Raw genomic sequence first — 19,812 nt, 5'->3', positions numbered from 1 at the left:
AAACCCAAACCATGGATACTGCTGGACAGACCCAGTTGAAGACCCGCACGGGCAGGAGGGCTGAGAACTGGTTTAACGAGGGGGAAGAGATGGGCATGAACAACCACAGCTGATACTGATAGATTCCTGTGTTCTGACACTCCAGGGACAGGAATATCATTAGTGTCGATGCATATTCTGGAAGATGCAATGCAATCTAAGAAGACACTCAGGACAGTCCCAGGAGCACTGTTAGGGCTACGATAGGTACTGGTAAAGCATGAAAAATGTATAAGATGATGTTTTTCTGCGTGATATCTTGTCACAGAGGCTACATGATGGTGACAGCAGAGCAAGTGGAGACAAAACAAAGGGTCACTATATAGGAAAGAGTGATAACACCCAGGGTATAATATAAACAGATATGTTTGCACACGTTTTCCATCAGCTAGTGTCAAAAACTAAAGACACAGCATAGTTTAGACACAACTAAATATCCATACAGTATAGGAAGACATACAAAACTGATCCTATCATGCAATCCAAATGCGTTAGTGCACATTAACATGGTTCCTGATGTGACAAAGCTTAAGCCAATCTTATGGCCTGAAATATCCAAGGGTTTACCAAATATTTCAAACCAATCTGGCAATCTGGCAGAAAGGCACAGAGTGATGAAGTGACAAAGATGATGGTCTGTGGATGTCGAGTGTGGAGATTTTACACACGGCTTGCAAATTATTTCCAGAAGCTTGGCTCAGCTCTCCCTGACACAACTCCCAATATGCTTTCTAAACTCCAGGAAAACACTGGAGATAAAACCTGGATTGTTGGATGACATGATGCATTGAGGAAACAGGCTTGGAACAAAGACTGAGGGGAAATTTGAGACGTGAGCTGCTTGGCTGATATCCTCTCATCCATAAAATCTACCAGAATCAGAACCAGACAACCTTTGAAAGACCATTCGAAATCAGCTGACCTGCAGTTAAAACAAAAAACTATATAAAGTGCCTAAAAAACAACCTACGCTTTAAGTAAGCTCAGAGGGACAATTCGAGTACATAAATGGCATTGTCAAAGATAGAGCTAATCAATAAAACTAACACACCCTAATATCACAAACTTAGCATCTTCTAAAATCTTCACCCCACAGTATTCCATCCCTCACAGTCATGCTGACTGAATATTTCATGAAGGGGTTCAGATTCTGTAATCTCATTGTGCATTGAAGCAGTACATGTTGATTGGGCATTCCTGAGAGGACACTGCACTCCCTCTTCAAGGTGTTCAGGCAGATGTGCGACAGATCGAAGCGTCTAAAGCGAGGCAGAGAGCACCTTCTGCTATCACTCCACAGCACTGCCTGCCTTATCTCTTTCTAGGACTTCGGATGTAAGATTCTTCTACGCTTTAATGACCTTCCTTGTCCAAATGTATTTTGTCTTTCATTACATTAGATTTAGTACTACTGTCATGCTTTTATCCAAAGCAACCTCCAATTACATTGTAGTAGCACACTAATGACAATAATTCTTGGAATTAAAACCCATGAAGTTGAAGTAGCATTCTAACTCAATACTGGACCGATTTTTGACCCAAAAAGTGAAAATGTAAAATGTGAAAATAGGGCCCAGGTTAAATAAATCCCGAAGTTTCCCTTTAAGTTCTGAGGTTTTTATACCGGTCTAGTGAATATGAGGTGAGTGTGACTTAACAATTGTACATGCAATACAATAACAATAGTAAATGCTAGAGTATATGCCTACAAGTATCGCCATTTTATAGCAAGACAAGGGTATACACTATCATAATAATACGTTTAAATTCAGAAGCAAGCATCATTGGGGTCCAATCAGTTGTGTGAACTGCCCCAGGAAGCGAAAGGTTTAATGATTTGACCACTTCAGCAGGTGAAAGAGGACCATTTGAATTTAAATTTAAATTTAAAGACAAAGCGAATTTTGAAGATATACCAAACCGTCAGGGGAATAGAGGAAAACATGTTGTAAATTGATGTAGCAACATCTTATGGCTGATTTGTCTGAAATTGGGTAAGTAGCTTCTATATGCCATTCTGAAGTAGCCCTCAAAATTGTATCAAGATTGCCTATTCATTTTTTTCAAAATGTTAGCTTAAGTGGTTCTTGGGATAGTCAAATGTGTCAGTTGCAGCGCCCCCTATAGACGGAATTAATGAAATTTGGCATGCCTCCAAAGAATGTGGTAGTGATGCAGGGTGTCATATTTCGTGAAGTTTGAACTTTTACATCACAAGATCTAGGCTAGTTAGGTGCTGATTTTTTGCTTAGACCATTATTATTCACTAGGTGGCGCCACTCAGCAGATCAACTGGAATGAGCTAGGGTAGTGCGCTTCCTAGAAGAGATATTTGAGAAATTTGAGAAATTTTGGCAAAACAATTTTTAAGCTATTGCCCAAAAAGTGCTTTGACCCTAACCCCACACCTAGGGACACAAACCTTGTATTCCGTATCAGACACGTGAGGCTACAACCATACTATGTCTCCCATGTGAATCGTATGAAATCGTACGTCAAGCAAAAATCGGCAAGCAAAAATTGCTGAAAAAAAGACGGGAGACAAAAAACTTTGACAAACACTACATGACCTCCCTGCTTGGCGCAGTGGTGGTAATAATTAGGGTCCTCATCATAATAACTGTTTTAATGTAACTCCTCAAGCCAATTTTTTTTACACCGTCCATACAGTTGAAAATACTGTCCAAATCCAAGTCCAAATCGCCCATCCCTATTTGGTGATGAGTTTATAGCCTACTTTATTCTTTGTACCATTTAGCCTATATGTTAGAAGAGATAGCTAGCCTAATTATTAATACAACGGACAAGTGCCTAACATGAACTGATCCTAAGAATACAAAAATATGATACATAGCCAGTCATGAAACCAAGAGCTCTAATCAAATAAAATAGAAAGTGTTTAACTGATGAAATATGTAAGTTTAACTGATATCATATGAGCATCTCAATCTTTGCACCACAGGGGGGCAGCTTGGTGAAATGTTTTCTTATTGTCAAAGGGGGGCCTGCCATGAAAGGTTTTGGAGCCACTGTCATAAATACTTTATTACAACTATCTTAGCAATGCACCGCTCAGCAACATATAATATTTTCATTCTCTTGCCTTAATGAGAGAACCATGTGGTGTTTGAGATGTCACATGCTACTTCACTGTAAAAACTGCTAAGTTAAACATTTTGCGTGGTTTACATTGTATTAAAAAAACTTAAAGGAGTGCTGACAATTCAAAAGTGACCGTAAACAACAGCATTATTTGGAATGATTTTACGGGCGAGGCTGAGAGGGAACTTGGCACAAGATGAATGGAGAAGTCCCAAGAATAACTTTTCTCTGGGATTACATTTGTCTCATGGCCAAGAGCTATGCCAGTGTTTATTACCCGCAGACACCTCAGGACTGCTATGATGAGATATATGCTCACCCATGATAGCGCAACATGGCCCACTCCACCAAAGGCACTAAACACATCAAACGGAACACTTATAATTCAGGATTAATTAGGTGACATTAAAACTATTGACTAGCTCACGCTAGATAAAAAGACCTCCTGCTGTATGGTAATTCATCGTGTGAAATGAGACTAGAAGAAGATGATTGGGAAATTAAAACTAAGGAGAGAGTAATAAATGGCAGTGAGCTGTAAAGGAATGAGACTCCATGACGATTTGAAGTAAAGGGACGGAAACAGACACTTACACTGGAAAAACTGAAGCTTATTTCTTATCTGTCAAAGAGATATATGTTCCCGCTAAAGAAAGTGCTCTCAGATAAAATAATCATAAAAGACTAGTGTTTTTGGAGCCCTATCATATGTTGAAAACAGACAACAATCTACTTCTTAAAATAATTTAAAAAAAATCTATATTCTCCACTTTTATCAATAACTGCATTTCATAGATATTTGCCCAAAGTAAGCAGATCACAAGTGTGAAATAACGTGCTGCAAAAGTATCTGAAAAATGAGTGTGTTTCTGTCTAATTATCACTGTGTCAAGATAATGCAATCAGTTGAAATTGAAATTACTTGGTTTAACCCAATTAAAATGTAAGTTTGAGTCTGAATTAGATTCAGGCATTGTTTTCAATTTAAGTTGCACAAATTGCATCATAATATGAAGGGAACCTTTGAGAAACTCCATAATAGTTTCATCAAAACCACAAATAATGCCTCACTGAAGATGATGTTGGCAGAATGACTGTCATACATGTTGCTATTTGACTTCAGCTTCATACCATATAGCCTAAATATTCTGTGTGATATACTTGCCTTTGGTTTGTCACACATATTCCACAATTTAAACACACAAACTACTTCCCTTCTTGAAACATTGCATGCATAAAATAGGGAATACTGAACAGGGGGAAAAAATTTACATTTCTCTTTTTAAATATTCAAACTGTAGCACTGCAACTGAGGACTGTTTACATCCTCTGAAGGTTGTCCTGAAAGGTTAATTGCAGACCTTAACAAAAAAACAAAAACAAAAACTACCTGCACCAGTGGACCAACGACATAATGAGAATTATGTTCCAAAAGGTGCGTCTTATGCCCTTCAACTTGTGCTTAGACTGTTACTCTTGAACAATAAATCCCAAATTCATCTTTGAATGCTTGGGAGAAGGATTCAACATCAATCACCAGTGTCACTTCATGTGGCTTTATGAGTCTGGTCATGACTGCTTTTGGAGATACCTGGCTATAGCCACACAGTGGATGGGCAAAACTGCTGTAACGGCTGTCATGAGCGGAAAGGTAAGCACAGAGCTTTCATTTGTTTTAAAAGGAGCAGCTTCCTCCATTGTGTCTTCAAGCTACAGTAACCTGTCGTGATGGGGAAATGTACAAAGCAGGTCCTAAGAGAATTACAGGCTGTTGAATTCAAGACCACAAGAAAGTACAGGTTTTTTTCTACATTATTATCAGAATGTTTTACCAGTGGTTCCAGCTGAAGATGCAAGGCACGACACTGAGCGTGAACTTCAAATCAATTCATCAGGGAAACGACACTAAAGAGCAGTGACTTCACACGGTTTCCCCAGCAACACTGCTGATTCATTGTGCATTTGCTTCAAACTGGACAGGACCGATTGACAGGTAATGTGAGCCAGCAAGTCTGTCACCTGACCTCTCTGCTCTCATTAAGACGGAGGGCCCTGCTTTCATAGGGCAACAAGCGCCGCGAACAGGCTCTGTGCATCAGCAACCGTGCAGTGAGAATAGGAATGGATACCTATATTCGCTCATTTCATTGACACAAAGCAGAGCACAATCAGGTATAAATAGGTTGAGTAATTAGTGGAAGTGGCAATGAAGTAATTTTTTATCAGCCAGTCGCAACGATTCAATTGTACCTTATTAACATTCACATGGAGCTCAGTACTCGTTCTACAATAGAGCAAACAACACATTTCCGGTCACAAACAGAGCGGTTTACACCAGAGGAGATGGAGGTTCTTGTGCAGGAGGTCTGCCAGGCATTACATCATTTAGAAGTTTCATGGAAAAAGGTGTTGCTTTGAAGGCACCCATTTAAACATGTAACTCCCACATCTGTGTGTGGACATACCCCAGCATTGCGCTGACCCACCCATGTTTGCGCTTAGAATTTAGCTTATGTTAGCAAAGTCATTTTGCCAAGTAATTAAAGTAACTTCAGGTCATGCACAGCGGATGTGCATGAGTCCAGAGTGTTTGACCAAAGTGGTTCTAATTTTGACAGAAAGTTAGATAATTCCTCCAACTCAAAACAGCCCTCTGTGACCTTGCACACAGACGAGCAGTAAGACATTGTTTGCACTCCTCTGCTGCACACAAGGACTGTATACATAATAACATTTTCTCAGCAAAAAGTTTCACACTCAGTCTACAGATTCTCCCTACATGACCTCTCCTTTAAAGACCGTTCCTCTTTTGGTATGTATGCATCAACTAGTTTACAGACAGCGCTTTTGCCCTTATCTACACCCAAAAGTACCCGATATACTGGAAATATTAATGTTCTTGGTCTACAGAGAAAAAAGGACAGAGCATGTTCATATAAGGTTAAAAGTAGTGTTTGTCTTTCAGATAACCAAATGCCGTGCAAATGCTATCTGACATCACACTGTGCGCCACAAAGCATCTCTAGGAGGATTCAGGAGCCACAACTATTCAAGTTTATCATTGTTTATCTGGTAAAGGCACCAGACAACCGTGAGAGCTTTATGCACACAGATTATGTGTGTCTCCCCACTTGTTAGCATCTCCTAATGCACTTGCCACTGATTCCACTATAGACCCAGATCAGAGAGGAATACCCTTCCAGTGACCTTAGCAGACCCACTCACACACTCACACTTTGCTGAGAGCCTGGTTATTACCACGGTGACCGCGGCTCCTGAGCCGAGGGCTAGGTCTGTTACACTCCAGAGCCTTGATTTTGAAGCTCCTCTAGCTGAGAGTGTGGCTCCTGCCCTTCCCGAAAGAGCTCCAGCAAGTGTGTGGGTTTTTTCGGACGACCTTTCAGGCAGCGAGTAATTAGAGCCCTGAAGGAATGGGTGCCAGCAGTCTCCCACAAATCAATTATTTTAATTAGCCAATTATGTGCGGGGGTGCAGATAAACCCTGCATGTGCACCCGCTGGCCCGGCACGGATAGGGCCTACTTCCGTTAATCTACATGTCTGTCCATCAGCCACCTGGCTGCCAGGGTAACTGACTGGAGGTCACTGGGATGTGGCTGTAATGGGCACAGTTTGTTCAGGTGAGTATCTGGACGGCAGCCTTGAAACACTTCGCCATGGAGACAGGGAATCGTGCATTGGCAGGCAGGAGGGCAGTGGTGAGTGGCCTTACTCGTCATGGTGGCAAACTCAGGTGAAAAGATGTCAGAAACCATTTCAGATGTACATTCAGCGCTGGTACATTCTGCCAATTTGACAGCAGTGGCAGTATAATACAACAATAAACTATCTGTCTTAATCTAGGAGCTTCTGGGTAAAGGAAAAACAATATGCAGCAAAAAAGAGTGACAGTAGAAAACGTCCAAAAATAGAGTAAATGGAAACTTGATTAAAATGAGGCTGAGGGAGTCTCCTGGGGTAGATACTAAAAGGCTGGATTAAGGTTTTTTTTGTGTGTGGATGAGTCCCAGGATCAAAACGCACAAAATGGAAATATCAATGTATCAACTGGAGGTAGAGGATTGTAGCCACAAGAAATAAACACAGACTTAGTGTGAAGGGTTTAGGTAAGGTGTTAGGTACGTTTTGGTTGGTGCTGACGTTGGGATGTATGAGAGTTTGGGGAGGGGTAGAGGGAGTAGAAGTTGAGAGATAGGGCTGCTTGATAGGTAGGCCTCGTTAACAGTTTAAAAGTTGATTCCCTGGCTTTCACTGAGGGTTTGTGGACTCTCTAAAAAGGGCCAAACAATAAGGATTACATTTTTATCTGGAAATTACAGCAATCATAGTAGGTCAGTGACTACATCTACAATCAGTCCTACATATAAGCATATAACTCAACAAAGCGTTTGAATTTTGATGTACAATAATACAATGTCAAAGAAAGCTACAGAATGTTTCAGAATCATTCCAATGATTTGTACAGAAAGGGTACAGTCAGATAGAATCAATCTGGGCTCCTCTGAGACTAAAAGAGGTGTACCATGGAGAAACTGTGACATCAATCACATTTTCAAGGTCCTCACGATATGAATGGAAGGTATAATGGTGTTATGGTGTGATGGAGTTGACAGATTACCATCTGGAGCACTCTTGATCAACTAATTGCATCAACAGATCCACAGGGATGACTACGAGGTACGACCAGCCCACAGGTACTGTTTATAGAAAATACCATTAAGGGTGAGATTAAATTAGAAAATGTTGCCCCAGCATTACAGAATAACATATGCCAACAAAAGCATGTGAACTATCAGCAGTAAGTGTGTCTTTTTATGTTATTGTCATGTGGGAGAGATATCTAAAATGCAAGTGTGGTAACCATAAAGTCAGTACATAACACTTCAGATATAAATCTAAAAAACTTTAACTAACCCATTTTTTATTAGCAATACAAAATGCTGTTTTTGGTAACAGACCTAATGTCACTACACAGATGAGTAAAAACCACAGCCAAACACTTCACTGAATATTCCTACAACAATTTCATGAAATGTCTAGCAACCGTGGATCCAACTCAGTTGGATCTCCTTTGACAAAGCTTCGACAAGCTTTATTTTGACTATATTTCCGACAGTCATCACTCTCCTTTGTAGACGACACTACTACGCAGCAACACAAACATTACCAAACATTTTGATATTAACTGAAAACGTTGTAAGAGAAACTAACAAACAAAGCAGAACAGCTTGCATTAAAAAGCAGCGCGGCGCTCGAGAACGACTTTTCTGTGGAAATGACGGGGCAGCCTGACGGTCCCTCTGTCTTGCCGGAGGTGCCCCATGAATATAATGATGCATCTCTGCCACTGTCATCCCATTCTCAATCCAAACCCACCCACTGGGACAAAATCCCCCAGGGCGAGGACGGGTTTCAAACACAGGCTATCCGGTGTTGTGGGTGAAAACTGTTTTCAAATTGATCAGGATCCCTCTTACAGTGTAGTAAAAAAGACATATCAAAGATTTTGTCGTTCGGATGAGATAAACCTCCTCGTAACTTCCGCTATGACACGAAAACATCACGAAAAGTCTCTCAAAAGGCACACACGGAGAAAACTAAGTGAATGGTGTGTGTTCTGATTTAATCGAAGTAGCCTTAAAATATGAAACATGTCCTGCTACTGAACACCAGTGGCCAATCCCACTCGTCTCAAACTTCAAATGCCACTTGACATTCGCACCCATGTTTAAAAATTAACCTGCTGTGCCTGGCACCGCTGATGGATGTAACGTTCCATTTCGTGAGACAAGTCTTGAAAAACATACGAATTTAGAGCACTGAAAAGACGGCAAAACTTTAAATTCTGAATTTATCTCTCACACAAATATCCTTACAAACATGCCAAATACTTTCACACGTGTCATACAAGATTAAATACATTAAAATATTAAATATTTAACCACTTTTGGAGATTTTAAGTTGCCTATCACGGAACAATCTGTATGATGGTCAAAGATAAAAACACCTTCCACAACTTTAGGCACTTGTAACACAGTCTTGAGCAATACATTTACTGGTCCAAGTACATTAAACGAATCATTCTTACCGACAAGAGTCGTCGTCGCACGGTCCGGCGTAATGGTACCGCCCGCTTTCTCCTCCTCACTCCAGACCCTCTTTCAGTCTCCCACATCTCAACTCAGCTGCGAGAAAAAGTTTGATGACGTCAGCGCACTCCGTTTAACGCCGCTGGTAGTTGCTGCAGGAATTGCCAGCCAGCGGTATCGACTTAAAGGAACAGTGGATGAATGATCTAGCTGCCCCGAATATACCGCACAGATTTTCCTACTCCTGTCTTCTGCTTAATGTGATGCTAAAGTAATATCACGCTCGTTTTGCCTGGAGTTTGGTGTCTTAAATATTATTATAATAATACAAATAATACAGTTGTGTCACCTAAAGCTTTGATCTCAGCTATTCAATGGGCTTCAAACCCAGAGGGCAGAATGTCACCATTAAACTGAAGTTTCCCCAGATGATTAGGAAAAGTGTTTTTTCTCTAAGTTTTGTTAAGGATTAAGTCAAAGTTTGATCCCAATTTTCATTTTAAGTCCTTGGGAGAGGAATAGTAGGTCACCGTGCCTCCGCACCTCAAGCAGTGTTCTCAGAATAGATGTGGATGTCCACCCATAAGACAGCTTGCTCCCTGTCCACACATATATCATCAATACACACTACTAGAGCAAGAGTCAAGAGCTGTCTCCCATTTCTTTCCACTGAAAAATTGATGCAAGACGTGCCCAGGTGGAGTCTTCTGAGATCAGGATGAAAGAGCTATCAACTGAAAACATTGCCTGTATTTACATTATAAAAGAGGTCTTAAAGCAGGGTGCCTGGCAAGGCTTTCCAAGAGGGTGGTACTCTGCCCAGATAACATTTTGCATGAATTACATCTTATTTAAAATAACATCAACATTTAATGACATGCACCACATCTTGTCTTATTAAATGCATTTACCGAAATAGCCTCGTTGGCAAAATCCATTGCTTTTCAATATCTGGACAACAGAGAATTACACTGTATAGCATTGGAATTTTCCATACATATTTTGCCCAGGGGGATTTTGCTACCAAGCAATGCTGACTTGTAATGGCTTTTTACCAATGAATGGCATTTTATACACAGGATTAAATGCACATCCCTGGTATTATTCCTTTAAAAATGGGTACAGGCTTTAGTGAGTGACTGACAGTGACTATACTCCAAAAGCGTAGTGCTAGACCAATATGAATAAATATATATTGCAAGGGAATAAAACATAGCTTTTAAGAAATGATAAACATCTGAGGTTCATAAAGCTATCAGCGGTGGAGCAGCCTCTCCATCTTAGTCATTTTACACAAAACCTTTTTAATTTAATTGACTCCGTAATGAAGATGCCAGTTCTCTTGTTATCACAGGGCCACAGGCAATGAAATCCTTCCTGCCTTTCCAGCAGTCGCTATAAACCTGACCACCCCCCCAACACACACACACAGTGAACATCCAAGGGTGGAAAAATCATTACATTCTGAGCAAATATAATGGGCCTTATACTCTCTGTTCATGATGTTTGCCTGGAAGAGTGAGAAAGTAGAGGGAGACGTACATTAACAGAGCTGAAAATGCGCTTACTTTGCTCAGAGTTAATGCAAGCAAATTGTGTGCATTCAGTCATAAGTTAAAGAGATTGGATTTGCATGTAGGAGGTATACAGCATATTATTAATACATTCACTGATGTTCTCTGAATCATTATGTTGGTTTGTTGACTTAATAACTTAAAACAATTTGACATGGGACAAATCAACAAGCAAATCAAGAATGTCAACAATAATTTTGACTGAAATGATAGTAAATGATTATAAAGTAAAAGGATGACTGTACCTGAATGTTGCTCTTGAGGGTATGTAACTAAATGACTAAATCACTAATAAATTCAATGACTTGTTGATCTGTAACTGTTACAGGTAATGTGGGCTGTAAAAAATTCCATGGCAGTAACATATAGTAAGTAGTAATAGCTGAACGTTCCCTCAAGAGGAATTGAAATTTTGCCATGCTGATGGGACTTAAAATAATGCTCTCAAACGTTGTTATATGTGTTTAATACATTTGGGAAGAATTTCACAGACTAACCCTGAGTCTGTTTCAGCAACCTCTAGACTAGATGAGACCCACATGAATAATTTCCACAAATCAAACAGTTATGTTTGAATGCTGTTTCTTCCTCCATATTGTACTTAATCTTTTGTGAAGATGGGTCAAGATTCTTGGTGGTCCAGTAAATCACTTGAAACACAAGATTAATGTTGCCAGTTTCAAACAAGTCATAAAAATGGTTTCAGCCTTACACGAAATCTAATTAACTCCATTTAAGACAGTGCCAGGCCTAGGACTCAGTTGAAATGGATGCTGTTATGGATTTTGTGGAAAAAACATGTGCTCATTACAGAGGGCCTGATAATACGCATGAGTAGTTCATGGAGTCTGTTTGAGTTGTACAAAGAGAAATGACATACAACATTTAAGACTCCATTCCCCATAGCACTGCTAGGCCAGTTTTTAATGGTCACATTGGAGCCCTTTTACAAAGGATTGTGATCTACTTGTTCAGCGCAACCAGTGTTAATGAGCAAATGTATAATAGCAGTGATTTAACTTCCCCATTGTTTAACAGCAAAGGACATATTAAAACAGCATGGACTTGTAATAAAAAATGACTCTACTGGACACAATAGTCAGTATGCCTTTTTTCATAAAATGATTACATAAGCAACATTAATATTATATAGGCTAAGTAATGCATTGTTCATAAAAAAAAAAATTGTGAGTCAACACTAAACTGGCAGAGAGCCAAATGTCAGGATTTCAAGCATCTTCAGCGCTTCAGTCCAAAGACAGGTTGGCCACCCACGAGGAGGCCGAGGGTAGATGCGGTCAGAACCGCGTGCAAACCGCTTGTGATACGCTTTTAATCTCCTCTCGGCGGGGAAGGACTTTGCATGTTCACAGGGGTTAGAGACAGCCGGGGAGCCAGCACCAAAACAGCCCCAGCGGGCAGAGCTGGCAATCCCATTAAAAAGGAAGTCATTGCTGATAAGGCAATCATATTTTTGCTCAGAGTGGCTCGGGATTTCACACCCCGCTATTTCTCAAGACGGAGCAGAACACATATGGATAAAGTCTGGAAAGGATACCAGGAATGTGGCTGAGCACAAGTGCTGTCTAAAAACGGGGAGTACACTGATCCCTGAACCCTTGCAGCGATTGATAAAAATGTGGAACATACTGGAACTTGGCAGGACAACTCCGTTCTGCTGTGTTCCTCTGCCAGTTCTAAAAAATTTGAATGCCTCTGATGAATCTTTTTCCACCTCTGCAAACGTGGGGGTTTCACCCGGGCTCAGACCACCAGAGCCGCACTTTCACATTTGTGTTTCCACCCTAATGGCTTCACGCAGAGTGACAGAGTCACTGGGTAGAGGCAATTAGTAAGGAAATATAAGGGAAAATTCATGTAACGTGTGCTTGTTTATAGACTCTGCATGGTCCAACTCTAATCTGTGCAGAATCTGAATTACACAGGCTTCACTGTAGTCTGCCCAAACCTTACATAGAACATAATCTGGTTCTAAGGCCCACAGTAATACAGAGTATATGTTTTTCTTGAGAGATGATTGCAGACCCTGTGTATAATGTAATGCTTCCTCAGCTGACCCTCAGTCCGGCTATCTAGGAGATCGCAGTTCATTACCTTACTATGGCATTGATTTTTCCCATAGAGAGGCACTGAAAAAATGTACCAATGCTTTCAAAAATCAGTGCCAATCCTCTGTGGGTGTGTGGTGTGATGGTATATTGCAATGGGAAATGAATGCTGTACTGGATGATAAGGGGATTTGATTTGTTAGATAAACCTAAGCCACTAGATATTAAATGTGGCTTTCCCAGCAACTTCTCTGCCAGAAAACAAGGAAATGATCTGTGCTCTCAGAATCACATGGCAACGGTGTAGTTTGTTTTCAAATCAAACCAAAGTCACTGTGGTTTATTCAGCCATCTCAATCAGCAATGCCTCATTAGAGAACTGCATATTATCCACATGCTGTGACAAAGTATCTAAAGATGTTATGGTTTAGAATCCATCAACGGATCAAAATAATTCAACAGCAGGCAGTGAACTAGTTGCTTTGCATCACAATCAAGACATAATTGAAAGGAAGAGAAGGATTAAGAATGGCACGTCAATTTCCCTCTATTATGCCAGTGTAACCTTGGAAATTATTATTGAACATTTTGATTAGACTAACAAGTATCTCAAGCAATCTCAATAATGCATATTTGCTGATATGTAGACTAGCTACATTTTGGATATTGCTTCCCCTAGATCAAAATAAAGCATGCAGGTCCGTGAGTGTGCTCCCTGAGTGTGTGTACATTTAAATCTATTATATATGTGGTGAATGTTGTAGGAAAGAAATTGATTGAAAAGAAACACCTCTGAAGTTTTATCATTTACCAACCTAACAGTGGCGAGGACCCTTCAAAGACTGTGGGAACTTCACATGTATTGGTTAAAAAAAGTGTCACTCGTAGTTAGAGCTAGATAGAGCATCTTATTATCATACAGTCTGGACTTAGACAGACCAGTGCTGGTAATGTTTTTCTTGTTATCAGGGCATTTCTGTGCTAGAGTATGCCTGCAATTCAGCTGGGAAAGTCAATACCTGCTTGGGCTTGGTTAACTGCCAGACAGAGGTTGTTGTGGCAGCTTTAGAGGTAGCAATCTAATTTCCTGGTCTCACTTAAGGCACCAGCTGGGCCAATTTTCTGTTTGAAAGTCCCTCGATAAGCTGGACCATCCCAGTTGTGCTGTGGAGGGTGCAAGCGGATGGCACCGGAAGTATGAGAAAAATCCCCCATGTCTATTAGTTTTACAGTTTCCATGGAATAATTTGCGGCATCCTTGAATATGTCACTTGTGTCGGAAGGACTAACAACATAAAAGACGCAAGAGGTAGTTTGCCAAAAGCTAATTTTAACTTAATGTAGCATTCTCTCTTATGGAAGGACATATACCATTCACAATGGAGAAACCAACAACCCACTGAACTGGGCTTCTGGGATTGAATTCATCCTTGCAGGTTAGGATGAGCTGTACTAATTTCCCCAGCCATCTGGCAGAGTAAGGCTTGCACACTAATTGGCATTTGGAGATTGACTGCCTTGGCAAAAGCCAATTTAGGTGAGGTTTCTGGTGGCCTGGTGTTGCAAGACCCCTAATTTCCACACTTTCTTTGTGGTGAGAACTCTTTTGATTGGATTTCGTGTGAGGTAAGGGCATCACTAGTGAGTGTCAAAATTATATTGAGAGTTTCTGGATCTGCCACCAGTGTTCTCATGGCGAAACCGGAGATGGTACGATTTGAACTGGCAGCATCAGTAAGGAGACCCTTTTGGTAAATAAAATTTACAAAACCCTGCAGAACAGCCAAGTCTCTTCCCCAAAGAGAGTCCTGTGTGAACTCCCCGCTCAGGTTTCCATGACTTTATTCCCGAAACCTTTGAAAGAAATGTGGATCCTTGTAGAGAAATCTAACCTCCTTTTCTGACACCACCATATAGTCAAACCTGGACATCATATGTGCTTCTTTTAGCCAATACTCTCTGTATACCTCTCTGGCCATAGAAATATTCTTTTAAGAAGTAGATTATGAAAACAAGCTGTTATAAGCTATGTATTTCAGCACCCTAAAGGGTGTTACTTGTAAGGGTTATTGTTGTTATTGCCTCATTTAATCAGTTCTGATTACCATTTAATTAGATACATCTCTGCACAATCTGCACTCAAATGCTTAATAAAAAAACACTTTAAGCCGTGCTAATACTTCAGAGCACTTGGCACAAAATGGGGCACACAAGATTCATGTTTTTTCTTTCTAGCAGGCTCACAAGCGACTTTCAACATGAGCACAATTATTTCATACTGTTGTTTTGCAGTCTAGGGTTGTGCTTGCCATATGGCTTTCAATCAATACTTAATACTTAATACTTGCTAAACAGATATGAACTCTGCATCTCTGGGAGTGTTTTGAAAGGAAATATTATCACCATAGTAAATAAAAATGCGGTGACACAAATAGTTTTAGGGGAGGAAAATGGATTTACTAACACACAAAACAGGTCCCCTATTACAACTGATACAGGCAAATGACTCCTCTGTGCCCCTTGTGATGCACCGAGCTTCGGGTCTAATGGTGGGTTTGGCCAAAAAGCTCAGAGACAGAGTGAGGGTTCAAAGATAAATGTTTTAATATACTCTGCTAAGCCTTTCTATAAGCAGAGGACAACATTCAGCAGTCACAATTTCCATAAAAATACCTGCTAAGCCTCTCATTAAACAGAGGACAACATTCAGCAGTCTAAATAAGTAAGAAACCTGCTAAGCCTAGAGGAAAACAATCAGCAGTTTACAAGGCCTACATAAATATACATACCTGACAAGACCAAACTCAAGACTTCCCCTAGATAGAACAATGAACATATATAAGAGGTGGCCAGCACCATTTCTAACAAAAGGGGTAGATACAAAAAAAAAAAAAAAAATACACAATGACAAGACAGACCCTGAGACATAAACATAAGTATCCTAAAACAAAGAAATAACAAAGTAATAACTAATCACGTTTTACAGGTTTGTAAAAAAAAAACACCTTATATCTGGCCCAGACCATTCCCAGTGTCCCTTCTGCCAGTCTAGGCAATTAGCAGTGTAATTCAGCTAGGAACCAAAATAAATGTTCTGGATTCCCGGCTTCTTTATGTCGGACCGACAAACTAGTAGAGGTCACAAACTCTCCAACAAGTCGATAATCCATTTACCCTTTTTTTCAGTGGCACACAGTTGGTACACCAACCTTGTCCACTTAAATCAATAGTTTTGAACTTTGTTGAAGTTCGTGTAATCAGTTGTGTGTTTGTGTGTGCATGCAAATACAGGTGTTGGTGTGCGTTACGGTCGCCAATACGGGGCAGGTGTGCGCCGTTCCTGTGCGGTCGCACCACGACCGTCACACCCCTAAAAAGGTTTTGTGAAAACAACTTTAATATCTTTAGTAACCTGGCTATATAGACAAAAGCTTGCATACTAATATCGCTCCTGCAATGATGGGATTTCATCTCAAGATTTAAAGTTGTCATGGACTAATTAGTGAATCTCAGTGCCGAGCTGCTCTCTAAATACTTTGCTCTTGAAAACAAATCCCGATGCTTACAAAGTGCTTCCACACAATCAGCCTGTAGCATTGTTTAGGCAACAGGGCTAAATGTCCCATGTCCAAAGCTATTCTCTTCTTTATCTCTGTTTTTCAGGAGCTCACATCAGATAAGAAGGTAATCAGACCTATGGATACATAATGAATGTCAATGCACACAAATGAATGCAAGTCTGTGTAACTCATTCAGGTGTTCGGAATTAATTTACACTGAGAGACTGGTGATGTCTTGAGTTATTTTTTACTCACCTTAGAATGTTGCTTGAATGTCTCAGAAAATGTTCCCATCACAGCATGACCATTCCTATTAATGGGAGAATATATTTTTAAGTGCTATTTTTCAGACTATTACATCTTGTTTCCTGCATTTATGGTGCTGCTGTTCTGCGCCCTCTGCGTAATTCATGCTGTGGTGCTGATTCTAACTTCTCTCCACACGCCACCTTCTCTACTGCTTGCTCCTCTGAGACGGCTCTGTCCAGCATTGTGTGTACCAATCTTGTATTATTAAACAACCGTGAATGAAATCCCCCTGTGTGCTTCCTCTTCTTCATAGGTCTGATATAATATTGAGCACAGATCTAGTAAATGATCATTTCTCACCATGTCCTTTACGTTCAGCAAAGAAGGTGAGGCAAGCAGTGCAAAGAATATACGTAAAATCATATGAGATCATGTGAATACATCTAATGAGTGTAAAGTCAAGGCAAAGTTGACAGATTAACAGTCTGTCTTTGCACAAATGAAAAATATATGGTGCTCTTATTAAAATTACATTTATATCCTCCAAGGGTGAAGTGATCTTTCAGGAAGATAGGATGTAACAAATCATTTGGCAGGAAAATGTAGGCAGAAAACCCACAAGACCAAAAGCCTATGCCCCATATGCTGGACTTGTGTGTATTGGCATGCACCATTGTAAAATAATCATTCTTTGATGTTATAATCAAGTGTATTCAATATCTTTTACTCACATACTGGAGGGCTTTCAAAACAATGAAAACATTTGCGTTCAAGCAAGTAAATAGCTTTTTGTGATGACAAACAGAGGAGTTTGATGCCCACGCCAAGTGTGTCCAAACATTTGTGGGTCAGTTTAGAGTTAGAATTTACAGCAGGAATTCACAAATATGGTAAAGAAGTTTTGCCCAATGATTTTGGAAGTGTTCATTTTTATTTGGGATTTTGTGAGAAGTTTTGTAATCACATCATTGATGTTTCATCCTTGATGTTTCACCTGCTGCCTTTCTTCAGGGGACTCTTGTGATGACTGATTGATTGCCATTGGTCACTTCTAAGGATCTGAAGCAGCACATGCCTGCCCTCTTGTTTGGACACATTCCAAAGACTTTTTTTCTGACACACTTTGTGGCGTGCCACAAAGAGCTCTTGTAACTGAACAGCTAAAAATCAATTCACAGTGGTCTATTCACAGTTGCTTCTCTTCTGTGTTACAGCCCCTTAAAGCCCCCAATCAAAATTGTACATACGCTTCCTTAATTTGACAAGTTGTACACCTCAAAACAAATCAATATCAGACAGAGAACTCAACAAAGAGAAAACTGACAAAAAAACGCTTTAGCGTCTGATATGTCTGTGTTTTTGAAGAAAAAAGGCCTAACAGAAACACAGACAGACACTGCATACAGTGCCTCAACGCCACCCCATGTGCTATTGTCTGCCAGTCGTGTCACTTTAAGGTTATACATAACGAATCACCTTCCACCAATGCCATTATAAGCGCAACCCATCACAGCTGTTCATATAACATTGCTGAAAGGAGGTTGCTCCCCCCCAGGGGATGACGAGCAATTTAAGTGATACAAACAACCCACTGTGCATGCATTAAATGTGAAAAGGGGTGAAATGGATGGAGAAAATTTGCATACCAGGTCACCTTACAGTAAAATAGAAATGTCAGTCACATTGCGTTGGCATCAGGGCAAAAAGCAGTGAAATTATAAAAAGGGCGATATTAGCAGCTACATTATGTGTGTTGTCCAAAACCAATTGCTGCTTTTCCAAATGGTCTTCTGATGGCTGAGATGTTTATACCTTCAACAAATTCAATGTTTAGCCATTAAGAGCGATGTTGTATGCTGACCTTGACATTAGTTGCTATTGCTGTTGCCTCAAAGGAAAATCAACTTCATACCCTCTGGAGATGCTTTAGGGCCAAATATATACTTAATGGGGAGGATATTTCAGTCAACATTTTCTGTTGCCAACTGTGTTCCCTACCATACTGTCATGCATTAATTCTACCCCGTTCATGATACATCTACATACTTTGTGGTAGCTATTTTTACCCATAATGTAAATAATTGACACACATTAACATTTTCTGTTTCACTGCTCTACTTAACATGTACATGTATCATGTATATACCACTTTATGTGTGTATGAATTGTCTACATTTGCCACATGTATGGTAGCGTGAGATAATCTGCTATGTTTCTGATTTCTCTTCCATTCCCTTCGTTTCCTTTGTTCTATAGATTCATTAAAGCAATTTTGTATTTTCCATCCAACCCCCTCTGAAGCATTAAATACAATGACATAGTACTTTGACAAAGTACTTTAGCACAACAGTTTTATAAAAGTAGCCAAACAGGAAAAAGTTTTCTTTTTTACAATTGGCATTTTTTTTCAGTTTTCAGTTCTTTCTTATTCAGAATCTGTATTTCTAAAGAAACATCCAGGGGTGTAATTGTGTGAGTGTCCCAGAAACTTCAGCATTTACGTGCTGATTGTTGCTTACAGATTGAAATACAGATTGGAACAGGTTACCTAGTGGGCGCCCGAATGCAACAAAAAACAGAGGCATGTGTCCCCGTTGAGCTATCTGCAGATTGCAAAGCAATTTGATAAATGAGAGAACATCCGCATTTTACCTCATTTTACTTCCTTTTTTTGCTGGTATGGCCACCAATCAGTGCGTAGTGGGAGCTGTTGGGCTTTCCATTTGTTAGACAGGCAACAATTTGTATGAAGGAAGAAATCCACAGCTTTCATAATGCAGACTACAACTTTGTACGAATACAGGTCTACTATTCTTGCTATGGTGCTCTGATCAGCGAAGATGTCTTCCCATCTGTCCAAATGTCTCCAACATAATAAAACAGTCTGTTTTGTGAAGACACTGTCTGCTACACACTGAACACTAATGGCATCTACATTACGAGTCCCTCTTTCCCTTCTGCTCAGGATAGCTTTCATATGCAATAAGTGCTTTGCATTTAACGTGTCCAAAGCATTAAATATGCATTTTAACAGCGAACGCTCTGGCTCTTTGCCCCCAGCATAAGTCTGCTGATTTAAAGTAATGTTGCCGTCCAAAGCAGTGCCCTGG

The 19,812-nt window shown here is 40.1% G+C and overlaps 1 protein-coding gene across 6 annotated transcripts in view; it reads right to left on the bottom strand.

The window, feature by feature from the left end:
- Positions 1-9,361, bottom strand: part of gulp1a (GULP PTB domain containing engulfment adaptor 1a) — a 53,386-nt gene extending 44,025 nt beyond the window's left edge. For all 6 annotated transcript variants that reach the window (XR_004165803.2, XM_031585896.2, XM_031585874.2 and 3 more), the window contains exon 1: positions 9,250-9,361. The gene's annotated coding sequence lies outside the window, so the exon portion shown is untranslated. The remainder of the gene's footprint in view (positions 1-9,249) is intronic.
- Between the last annotated feature and the right edge of the window lie 10,451 nt (positions 9,362-19,812).

This window comes from Clupea harengus, chromosome 2 (assembly GCF_900700415.2).
Source record: "Clupea harengus chromosome 2, Ch_v2.0.2, whole genome shotgun sequence".
NCBI lineage: Eukaryota > Metazoa > Chordata > Actinopteri > Clupeiformes > Clupeidae > Clupea > Clupea harengus.
The sequence above is the reverse complement of the archived record's forward strand: the minus strand, read 5'-3'. Positions and strand labels throughout refer to the sequence as shown.